The following is a 13,034-nucleotide window of genomic DNA, read 5'->3' on the forward strand; positions in this document are numbered from 1 at the left end:
GTATAACTCATAAGTCCTTAATTCTTCATATAAGGGCATTTCGGTCATTCACACTAGACATATTATTACTTAATTAATGCTATTAAATGCAATGAAGCCTACTCATCCTTGACTTTTTCAATGCTTATCCATAGGCGAAATGACCATTTCACCCCTAATGCCTTTCTATGGATAATTGATTCATACCGTTACAAATGAATAGACTATTTACCTTAGTTAGATTTTATGCTTTTTAACATAAAATTAACATCTAAAGGACTATTTTGAGTTAGGAACATACCTTTGACATCTTGGTTATTACATTTCCTCCCCTTACAATAATTTCGTCCTCGAAATTATAGAAACAGCTCGGGTATCGACTTCTCATATCTTGCTCCATTTCCCAAGTAGCTTTTTCTATCTTGTGATTCCTCCAAAGTACTTAAACTAGTGGAATTTGTTGTTTCTGAGCTCTTTTACCTTTGTCAAGGATTTGAATGGCCGTTCCTCCTAAGCCAAATTATCTTGTAATTCCTTCCTCCATTGAAGCACATGTGAAGGATCACTAACATACTTACGCAAACAAGAGACATGGAAAACATTATGGACTCTTTCCATGCTCATTGGTAGCGCAAGTCTAAGGTACTTTCCTACCCTTTCCAATACTTCAAAGGGTCCAATGTAACGTGGAGCGAGCTTGCCTTCTTTCCAAATCTCAAATATGTTTATAAGGCGCAACTTTACAAAAACTTTATCGCCCACTTGAATTCCACTTCTTTTTTTTTAGGTCGGCATAGCTCTTTTGTCGATCTTGAGCTTGCTTCATTCTTTCTCTATAAGCTAACATCTTCATCATTTTCTGGGTCATCTCTAGTCCAACTGCTTGAATCAAGGAGTCTTTTTCTCCAATATCATCCCAGTACATAGGGGATCTGCACCTTCTTCCATATAATGCTTCATATGAGGCCATGGATAGTGGATGGTAGCTGTTATTACAGGCAAATGCTATTAGTGGAAGTACATCACTTCATTTTCCCTTGTGATCCATACAACAAGCTCTCAGCATGTCTTCAATCACCTGGTTAGTCCTTTCAGTTTGGCCATCAGTTTGAGGATGATAGCCATATTGAAGGCTAACTTTGTACCAATGCTCTCTGCATTCCAATCCAGAAAGCTGATATGAACCTGGTATCTCTATCTGACACAATCGTCTTCGGTACTCCATGTAATCTCACAATCTCTCTGGCATATAATGCCCCAATCGAAAGCATCTATCTTACCTATCATAGGTAGAAAATGAGCTGTCTTAGTCATTCTATAAACACCACCCATATTGCATAAGTATGTTAGTGATCCTTCACATGTGCTTTAGAGGAGGAAAGGAATTACAGGATATTTGGCTTATGAGGAACGCCCAGTTCAAATCCTTGACAAAAGGTAAAAGAGCTCAGAACAAGCAAATTTACTAGTTAAAGTGCTTTGGGGAATCACAAGATAGAAGAAGCTACTTGGGAAATGGAGCAAGATATGAGAGAGCGATACCCGAAGCTGTTTCTACAATTTCGAGGACGAAATTATTGTAAGGGGGAGGAAAGTAATACCCAAGATGTCAAAGGTATGTTCCTACTCGAAAAGTCCTTTAGATGTTAATTATGTAAAAAAGCATAAAATCTAACTAAGGCAAAATAGTTAATTCATTTGGAATAATATAAATTAATTATTCATAGAAAGGTATTAAGGGCAAAATAGTCATTTTGCCTAGATAAGCATTGAAAGAGTCAAGGATGAGTAGGCTCAATTGCATAATGGCATTAATTAAGTAATAATTATGTCTAGTGTGAAATGACCAAAATGCCTATATGAAGAATCAAGGACTTATGAGTTATACAACTAAAATAATTAGGCCATAGCATAATTTTGGAATAAATGAGATATTCCTATAAATGAGTGAAATTCGTTCAAGCCAAGGGAGAGAGCCTTTCTTCAACATTTCTTCCATTTTCTCTCAAATTCTCATGAAACAGCTTTCTTTCTCTAAGTTTAAAGGAGTTTTGCTTATTTTTTCTACGGAACAAGATAGGAGTCTTGGATCTTCAATTTGAAGGGTTTAAGGTATGGAGTAAAAACTTTAGTTTTGATTTGATTTGAAGATTTGAGGTAGATGTGAGGTAATGTTATATATGTAGGATGGTGTAAAAGAAGTCAAAGGCAAATGATTTGTTGGAGGAAGTCTTTAAAAAGGTAAGCAAGAACCTCCCAGACTTAGGGTTTATGCTAGGGTTTATAGATTTTTATGAAACCTTAAATTAAGGCTTTAAGGCATAGAATTAGTTGATGACAAGTGTAGTTGAATTCATTATTCTACTTATTGCCTTGAATTCATTATACATGAAGTTATTGCTATTTATGTATGAGTTGTGTTGTTTGATTGAAGAAAATGAAGTGTGGTGCTGATTGTGGCAAAACTTGTAGTATTGGAGGCCACATGGTTTGAATGGTTGCTATTAGAAGTGTTGAGGTGTTGTTTGCATTAGCTTACAATGTTATAGCAATAATGGATGATTATGGGAATGAGATTGTACATCCTTTAAGATGTTAAAGACTATTAAGGGGAGGTTTATTTGATCATAAGCATATGGTTAATGTCAATAGGAATTGATGTGGTATAGTTAATATGAAAATTCGGATTTAGTGAGCTTAGGGGTTTTGTTAACCCTGCTTCAGTATTTCGACCATAACTTGAGTTATAAACATCAAAATGAGATGATTCTTAAAGATTAGAAACTAAGACAAGACCTATAACTTTTTAGTTATGCCAAGAGCCAATTCGTTTGAGAAATGGATGAAAAATGGCTGAAGTATAAACTGGTTATTAAAGTTTAGATTTAACATGATCAATTCTTATGATTATTAATGTATTATTGTAATTATGTCATGTACTAATGTTTACCCATTAGTTAGATGATCTTTGAAAGATGTACATGGTCATGATGTCAATGCATGATTAATGTTATAAAATGGCATGAAGATGCAATGTAAACATGTTTTAAGACGATGTATGTGAGCGAGAGGTAATGTAAATGGATTGATAATCCATAAATGAATAAAAGTATTAAGCTCACCAAAATATGTATTTACATGCCAAAGATGTTGGAGGGGCATATAGGCATGATGGGAAACGCGTAAGCATATCATCGTATACCGGTTAAGGAAAGATGAATATATGCTTTAGATGCTAATAACACGAAGCACGCATCCTTGCTTAAGATGCTAAGAAAAGTCCGATCGGCTAGACATTAAATGGTTCATATGCGTTTAGTAGCATTACATGAGTTATGATGTTATTTACATTATGCGATGATTTATGCTCGTGTTAGATGATTTTAGATGTTATATCATGACATGTGATGTGCGTGTACTATGTTTACATACTTATTGGTATGTGTACACATTGATGTTATATAGTTATGGGATAAAATGATGAAAGACATATGAAAAAGGGGGGGAAAGTATCCTTAGATGTAAAAGATAAGTGGTGTGTTAACAAATATGTTTAAATAAGGGTCAAATAGCACAATTAGAATGCAATGGATCATTCCTTACTGAGCGATTAGCGCTCACCCTTTCATTGTTGATTGCTTTGCAGGTAGACCAGAAGCGAAAGATGCTAGAGATAGCGGGGCTACACGTAAGGGGAGATGATTTATTGTCATCTTCATGTTTTTATCTTGGTGTAAATAATGTAAATGATAAATGTTTATGAAACACCTTTGGAAGCTTCCACGTTGTAAATATGTTTTGATTGTGTAATTTCCGGATAAATTCTTAAAGTTTATAAATTATAAGTTTAGATCCTGCGTGACATTTTATATGCATGTTTTGGATATTACTATTATTATCCTTACATAGATATTTTTTCTAAATACAACTCGTTCTTCAGACATGTATCCTTGGGATTCTCATTGAGGGATATTAAGAGGATACCTGATTGGAGGGGAGTTAAGGACGATCCAACTTCTAGTCACGCTGGGTGACTATGACGAAGTGATTAAGATTACTGAATTCCTGGTCGTGGATTGCCTATCTGCCTTCAATGGAATCCTGGGGCGACCTCTACTAAGAAGTTTCAAAGCAGTCACTTCGATATACCATCTGAAGATGAAGTTCCCCACCCTGACGGGGATAGGGGAAGTTAGCAAATCGCAGCGCGCATCTCGCGATTGTTACATAAAAGCAGTATAGATGGCGTGCAAAGGGAAGGGTATTTCGCGTGGCATTCCTCGACAGGCTATGGCGATCAGCCGGATCGAGCCACAGCCTGGTCCAGCTGAGGATAATATGGATTCTCGAATTCAGGAAAGCCCTTCCAGTAGGCCAGTTGAGGATTTATCCAAGGTATCAGTCGACCAGAAGGAGCCGAGTTGGTAAGCTTCCTAAAAGAAAATATCGATGTGTTCGCCTGGTCGCACGCAGATATGGTCAGGATCAGCCCGTATATCATCTGCCATGCGTTGAACATCGACAGCGAAACTAAGCCAGTTCGCTAAAAAAGAATAGCGATGAATCCGGAGCGGTATGCTGCCTTAAAGCTAGAGGTGGATAACCTTCTCCGGAACAGATCCATCCGAGAAGCACTCTACCCGACCTGGGTTGCCAACTTGGTTCTAGTAAAGAAGCCCAATGGAAAGTGGCAAACCTATGTCGACTTCAGTGACCTCAACAAAACGTGCCCAAAAGACAGCTTCCCCCTGCCCAGAATAGACCAGCTCATAGATGCCACCTCGGGGCACGAGCTGCTAAGTTTTATGGACGCGTACTTGGGATATAATCAAATTCTGATGTACGCATCGGACGAAGAGCATACATCCTTTATTACAGATCGGAGACTATACTGCTATAGAGTTATGCCGTTCGACCTCAAGAACGCTAGCGCGACCTACCAGTGATTGGTTAACCGGATGTTCTCCGAACAAATCGGTAAGTCAATGGAGGTCTATGTAGATGACATGCTGGTCAAATCCCATGTCTCTTCAGATCACATAGCCCATCTCGCTGAGATGTTCGATATCCTCCGACTATACAGAATGAAGCTGAATCCTTTCAAGTGTTTGTTCAGAGTATCCTTGGGAAAATTCCTAGGATACATGGTTAACCAGCGGGGAATAGAGATCAACCTTGAGAAAATCCAAGCTCTCATCGATATGGAAAGCCCGACCAGCAAAAAGCAGGTCATGAGCCTTAATGGGCGAATTGCGGCGCTAAGTCGCTTCATATCGAGGCTAACAGATCGCTGCCTGCAATTCTGCAATGTTTTGAAGGCCAATAAGAAGTTTGAGTGGACTCCCGAGTGCGAACAGGCATTCCAAAGTATACAAGAACACCTCGGGAAGCCACCTCTCCTGTCCAAACCTCTTATGCAAGAGATCCTGCTTCTGTACCTATCCGTCTCTCAGTTTGCGGTCAGTGCAGCCTTAATTCGGGAAGAGAAAAAGATCCAATGGCCAGTGTATTACGTGAGCAAGCGTCTGTTGGATGCCAAGATGCGGTACCAGAAATGGAACGATTAGCCTATGCCCTGCTGATCACTTCCAGAAAGCTACAACCTTACTTCCACGCCCATATAATCCATGTAATGACTAATTACCCGCTCAGGCAGGTCCTCCAGAAGCCAGAGGCATCGGGTAAATTGATTAAATGGGCCATGGAATTAAGTTAGTTCGATCTGAAGTACAAGCCTAGATCAGCTATCAAGGGGCAAGCTGTTACTAACTTCATTTCAGAATTTTCCTATCTTCCAAGTGAGTCGGAACAACAGCCCAGTGAAGCCATCCAGGAAACTGCTCAGAGTCTATCGACCTGGAGCCTCAACGTTGATGGATCATAGAACAGAAAGAGGGTCGGTGCAGGTCATCTCTTTTTGAGTCCCGAAGGGGCTCGCGTTCACGACATTCTCCGGTTCGGATTTAAGGCAACCAACAATGAGGCCGAGTATGAAGCTCTGCTTGCTGGATTGCGGTTGGCCAGAGAAATGGGCCCAACTGCGATCAGCATCCACAACGACTCCATGCTGGTCGTTAACCAGATTTTAGGAGAGTACCAAGCCAAGGAAGAAAATATGATCCGCTATTTAAAAGAAGCTAAGGCCGCACTCGAGCCATTCAAACACTTCGCAATCACTCAGATTCCTAGAGATAACAACTCTGTGGCAGACGCCTTGGCAAGGATAGCCTCATCGTTAGACTCAGAGGCACCGGATAACATTCCTGTTCGATTCATCGAGGCCCCTAGTATCAACCCAATCGAACAGGCCGTGAATGTAACAGAATCAGATTCCTGGATGACTCCCATTTTCCAATACCTCAAGGATGGGACCTTACTTGATGACAAGGTCGAGGCAAGGGTTCTGCGGATAAGATCTGCTCGTTACACCCTTATCGGGGACCAGTTGTACAGGCGAGGGTTTAGCACCCCTCTCATCCGATGTGTAACTAGCGACAAAGCAAACTACATCATGAGGGTAATACATGAAGGATCTGCGGTAATCACACCGTCGCACGATCTCTTGCGAGCAAAGTTGTTCGTCAGGGGTACTGTTGGCCTTGAATCCAAGAAGATACTTACAACTTTGTCAAGAGGTGTGACAAGTGCCAGCGGTTCGCGAACATACCGCGAGCTCCTTCTCATGAGCTAATAACAATGACTAGCCCCTGGCCATTTTCCATGTGGGGAATCGATCTCATCGGTCCCATGCCAGTCGATAAAGGGGGAGTCAAATATGTCGTGGTTGCAGTAGATTACTTCACCAAATGGGTGGAAGCCGAGCCGCTAGCCGTGATCACGATCAGAAAGCTCAAGGACTTCGTCTTCAAGAATATTGTGTGCCGCTACGGAATTTCTCATACCCTCATCTTAGATAATGGTAAACAATTCAACAACGAGGAGTTCAAGCAGTTTTGCGACAAACTGGGCATCCATAAAAAATTCACCTCAGTCGCAAGACCGCAAGCAAATGGTCAAGTTGAAGCTGTCAACAAAACCATCAAGCACACTCTAAAGGCCAAACTTGGCGCAGCCAAGGGGAATTGGGCAGACGACCTCCCCAAAGTCCTATGGGTGTATAGGACAACTCCAAGAACCTCTACCTCAGAAACCCTTTTTTTGCTAGCATACGGCTACGAAGCGATGATTCCTGTGAAGGTAGGAGTTGGTTCACTTCGGAGGGACTTGTATAATGAAGCCGACAACGAAGCGCTTATGAGAGCAAGTCTAGACCTTGTTGAAGAACATCGCAGCAAGACATCGCTAAGAATAGCAGCCTATCAGCAGCGCACGAAGAGGTTCTTTGATTCAAAGGTTAGACGAAGAGACTTCCAGGTCGGCGACCTTGTATTAAAGGAAGTTCTCCTTAGTACTAGAGAACCAAGTGCGGGAGTGTTAGGACCGAACTGGGAAGGTCCATACCGCATCGACAAAGTGATAAGACCGAGGACTTATCATCTAAAAAGGCTGAATGATTCCAAAGTACCCCAAGCTTGGAATACTGAGCATCTTCGACCTTACTATCAATAATTACGAACTCGGTTCTCCTTGTAAATTAAACTTTGATCTTTGTAAATTATCTCTATGAAGTATTATTCTGTTCGCTTGTAACAGTCTTTGCATGTAATCTTGTTCGTATAAATGTGTTATCATGTTCGCATAAGACTTGTTCCAATATTTGACAATGTAAACTTATGTATAATAAAGCGAACAGAAATTGTAAAAGCAAAATGTATTTCGTTAATGCGAAGAGTACAACAGGCAAAATGATAAGACTATTAGGCATAATCTGACTCCTCGAGGACCGACCTCATCGTCCTAGGGCTGGTCGGCTGGGGGCTTCTCCGAGGCATGTCCCAAACCCTCTGTCTGATCGGATTTTCAGGCGGTTGCCGCCGCATCATCCTCCCATGCCATGGACCTGAGAGTTTCCTGCCAATCCTCCGGGAGGTCGGACATATCAATATGCGGGTTCTTCGACCACAAGGCATAGATAACTCAATTGCCCATTTGGCAGCTTTCTCATCGACCCCGCTGCCTGACTCTACATCTCTTCGGTCAGAGAAGCAACTTTTCCCTGGCTTGCCTGAAGTTCGGCCTCGAGAGCTTGTCTTTGCTTCTCGGATGCATCCCTCTCTTATTCTGCTCGCCATGCCCACAGAGAGGTCGCTTTGAGCTCCTGGTCCTTTTCTCCGACCTCCTTGGAGAGTCTGGCTATGGTCCTTTAAAGCTCCTTTATTTCCTCCCCATGCTTCTCGAGCTCCGCTTTTTGGAAATCCACAGTGTGAAGAGCCGCGTCTCTTTCGTTCAGGTATCGGCTCGCCGACTCAGAGTACAGGTTTCTTTCTGTTTCGGTGGCTTCCAGGCTTCGTTTGAGCATTGCGTTCTCTTCCTTTGTGCGACTTCCCCCTTTGCAGCTCCCAACCAAACCTTCTCCAGGGCCAGTTGCATGGAAAGCAGGGCCTGCGAAAATAAAAATAAAAATAGCAAGTTAGTTTATTAAAAGAAACTAAGGGAAGTCCTCGCCGAGGACAGTTTGTTTACCTTGCTTAAATGCTGGAGCGATGTGGACATCAGGTCCATGTCGCTAGAGCCTACGGACTGCTCGAATGTTTCTGAGAGTCCACACTCCAGCAAAGTGTAGACCGGCTGTAGGTACTCTGGCAGGTTCCCCAGCGAGTCTAGCACTGGAGTTCCCTTCTTTGCGCCTTTCACAGGGGTCGTGTCGCCTGCCGGTTCCTTGCCCGACCTCCTCCCGACATCTGGTTGCGACCTCCCGAGTTGATTGCTCTCGGATTTGGTCTCAGACTCCTCGACCTGAATTTGCTTTCTCTTCTTTGGTCGCTGAGCTGTATTCTTTAGCCTCGGGCGAACAGTCGATGGCTGGGAGGCCTTCACGGTTCGGATTGGTGCGTCCTTCGAGGGTTGTTGTTGAGTTCTAGTAGGTCGTACCGGGGCACCTGATGTGACACCTTTAGCCGGGGGATCGGCAGGAGCCGCATCGGTCGCCTTGGCTTTCCTTGACCGAGGAAAATTGATTTGCCTTCGTCGCAGCTGCGCTGACTCCTTTGAAGGCATGGTCGTTGCACGCAAGCATCGATAGCAAAAGTGTTTCAGTTTACGACTAGAAAAGAGCCAATTAGCAAGACTTACTCGGTGGGGGTTCTAAAGAAGCGTTCGCGTTTAAGAAACCGTATTTCCGTAAATTCACAATCGTCACGGGCTTCTTCGCGTCGCGACTAGCCTCGGACAGTAAGCCGAAAGATACGATCCTATCTGGATCAAAGAGTAGCCCTAAGTCAGTCGTCTTGTTAACTGCTGAAAAAAAAAAAAAAAAAAAAAGAAACAGGTCGTTAGAAAGAAAGCGCATTTCAAATTTAATGAACTCACCAAGGGAAAAGAGCTTACTCCGGTCCTAAAAGCGGCAATGGCCGTCGTAACGAAAGAAGAAAAACTTCATTTCGTAGGCTCTCGCGTTGCTAGGGTAGCTGTGTATCCCCTCGGCAATAGAAGGTCGCCTGGACAAGTAATAAGAATCCTTGTCCTTACTCTTTTTCAAGTAATACGAGCAGCCGAGCTCTGTTGCGGTTAGGTCGCCTAGCCCGTTCTCACGACATACGATGTACATGCATGGCAACAACAATAACATACGCATTCGGAGTGAGCTGCATCGGCGCTATCCCAAAGTGATCCAAGATCGACCTAACAAAAGGGTGGAAGGGGATCAATCCCCCACCCTTGATGATCTCCTCGGAGATCGCGGCCGTCCCACTTGATGGGTATTGCGATGAGTGGGCCACATCTTGAAAACTTCCACGTCGATACCATATTGTTTTATCACTCTCTCGAGCTCTTCCCCGGTAAGTACCGAGTAGACCTCAGGAGTGGCACTTAGGGCACCCTATGAGGACAAACCGGTTCCTTCCTCGGATTTGGTCATTGAGGGGTCCATTCTACTGGTTTGCAAAAGTGACAAGCAGGGGAGTCATTTAGCCATCGTACACTACTCTGTACGATGACGTGGAAGGAAGCAAACTCCCTAAAACCTAGAGAAAACCCTAACAGCATGATTCGAGCCGCCATTCATGGCTCGAACCCAACATGGGCGACTCGTCTCCGATTAGCTACCGAAAGACTAGCGCCATTTACTAACCACGGGAATAGAAAATAAAAGCAGAAAAAGATTCTTACCTCTCGAAGTACGAAGATGGCTTCTGCTTCGAATATCAGAAAAACGCTGGTTTGGAAGGCAAAGACTCCAAGCTTGCGAAAATCTCTTGCTCTCTGTGAAAAAGATGAGTGTGGTGACATTGCCTGAGAAAGATCTGAGTTTTTATAATGCGCAAAACGATGTTTGTTTTTCTCAGAATCAAAAAGATGTTTGGGCGGCAAAAATTTCTCACCGTTGATCATGGCCATGTGTCGCAGATCAGTGAGGAAGAGTGACCGCCACGATTGAAGAAAATCAAATCTTCATCTTTTCCGTTGAAAAACTCAAGCGACGGCACTCTCTCTCTCTCTCTCAGCATTAATTGCGCCCCAATCTGCATTTAATGCTCTGATAAGAGGCGTCGTTTCAGCATGTCACACATTTAATGTTCTGATAAAGAGTACCGTGTCAGCACACAACGCATTTAATGCACCTGGTTGGCACTTACCACACGCATGACACGTCTATTAAAGCAGAGACTGCTTCATTAAATGCACCCATACCAAAAGCACAACAGGTAATGCTTGACGAAGTCAGGTCGCTCATCCTTAGCAAGCAATGACCATGCGAGGTCGTGTTTGCGCAGAGTGCTACTCCGACCTATTTCCAAACAGGCCGGGATCATCAGGATTTCCAGAAATCCTCCAATCGCGGCATGACTTATAGTTTCCAAGGTTCGATCCTCAAACCTTAAAAACTAGGGGACTTCTGTTATGCCTGAAAAATATAGGGCTGACGTAAGGTCCAGTCAGTGTGCAGAAGTCAGAATATGGGTATATCTGCAACCTGCTTCTGTCAGAATAATGGGTGCGTGCCAGACCAGCCAAAAGCTATGATGATCCCACGTGTCCAATCCCTACAACAAATCACGCAAATCACTCTAGAAGGTGGGCAATGTGACATAAAGAAGGATTTGCACGGATAATCCCACCAACTCACAGATCCAGTAATCATTAGCTCAATGCATCCCACTATAAATTGAGAGTTCCTCTCTCATTCAGAGGATTCGCTCATTTTTACTCTTGATTAGCTTTTCTCTCTGTAATAAAAAAGCATTCTCTTTCTTGTACTATCACTTGAAGGTCAGTCATCTCACGCGACCTGACCCCTATCATTAATAAAATCATAGTGGACGTAGGACTTGCTTCCTTAGTATCCGAACCACTTTAAAAGTTGTTCCCATTTGTATTTACTCTCATATTTCATTATATTCACGTGTGTCTTCTGAGCCACCTCAGTATTGCACACGTGTGTTTAGTTGGTGTAAAAATCACGCATCAACAACAACAAATTTTGCATATCCAAAATATATCGTTTCTTCACATGAGAGGAGAAGCAAATCATCGAACAAGTCAAACAAATGACTACTCGGTTGATGAATTGAGCAAACAACAATCCTTCCATCGTGTGCAATTTTTCTTAGAACTTGAACCACAAAGAAAGCTGAAGCACTATCCAGCCCGCTAGTGACTTCATCGAGAAACAAGACTCGCGGTTGTGTTAAAATCTCAATACTAATACTAAGCCTCCTCTTCTTTCCTTTGCTTATTTCTTTGAAATGCCAGTTTCCAATCTTGTTTTCAGCGCAATCTTGGAGACCCATTTTGATGATTGTCTCTTCCACTATCTCATTGATCTCATTGTTTTTCATTTCAGAAGGGAGCCTCAGTTGAGCTCAATAAGTTAGGGTTTCTCTGACGGCGAGAGTCCCCAAGAAGTAATCCTCTTGAATTACATAAGACTGAAGTGAAAAGTATGAATAACAACTCATTTATCCAATTAATATAATAACCAAATGGTACATGCATAGTTCTTATAATGATCAAGCACTAAATAGATAATTACTAGATGTTATGAAGATTGAACAATTTAGAATAAGCTCACAGCCATGCAATATTCTTGTGCCCTTGGTTCTTCATTAAACTTATAGTTCTTTTTGTTCTGCTGCTTCGGTTTGTACTGTTTCTGATCCTTTGCAATTTATTATCTTTGCCTTGCATGTTGAGCAGTAATAATTATACTGGTCCGGAATTACCAAACTTAATTTTTTTTTTTGAAATTAGGTATACAGTTTCGAGCTCGTCTTGCGAAACAAGTGCGGGAATTTCCGGATTAAAAAAAAAAAGAAAAAAAAAAGAGTAAAATGTACATTCAATACTTACAGCATCTCGGCAAGCTGCGCTTCCCTTCTTTCCATTGAGTAGAACATTTCCTTTCATTATAGTATTTGTTGAGAGTCTCCCTGTCAAAAACAAACAATTAATTGAACATTAATATATATTTCTAGTTGGCTACTTGATGAGAATATCTTGTTACACTTGAGGCTTCAGATGGTCAATTATATAATTTGTAATCAACGTACCAGCCAATGCATCAAGTAAGGTGGATTTGCCAGAGCCAGAAGGACCCATAATGGCCATAATTCGATCAGGTTCTGCGTACCCATTTAACCCATGAAGTAACTTTCTTGTTGCACCATTTCTCCAGTTTTGTGCTATCACTGTTAGATCTTGCCACACTAAAAATGTTGCCTTACTTTCCCCAGCTTCTAACTCGTACCAATCCGTCGTTTTTGCCTCGTCTTTCGACTCCATTTTGAGTGTTAATGTTCTTCAAGGCTGCAGTTACTGCATAATTTTTCATATTAGTGATTAATAATTAAAAAAAAAGTACATGAAAATAAGTATATTCATATACTTAACGATGCACAATCACTTATGAGCATGCATGTGACCAATTCTTCATTGTATCATTCAACAACTAGCGAGTGTACATACAATGTGATATTAGACAATAAATTACATTT

General features: G+C 42.0%; 1 pseudogene; it reads right to left on the reverse strand.

Annotated features, from left to right (window-relative positions):
- Window positions 1-11,498: 11,498 nt before the first annotated feature.
- Window positions 11,499-12,822, reverse strand: LOC116138476 (annotated as a pseudogene).
- Between the last annotated feature and the right edge of the window lie 212 nt (window positions 12,823-13,034).

This window comes from Pistacia vera, unplaced genomic scaffold (assembly GCF_008641045.1).
Source record: "Pistacia vera cultivar Batoury unplaced genomic scaffold, PisVer_v2 Contig11, whole genome shotgun sequence".
Taxonomy (NCBI): Eukaryota; Viridiplantae; Streptophyta; class Magnoliopsida; order Sapindales; family Anacardiaceae; genus Pistacia; species Pistacia vera.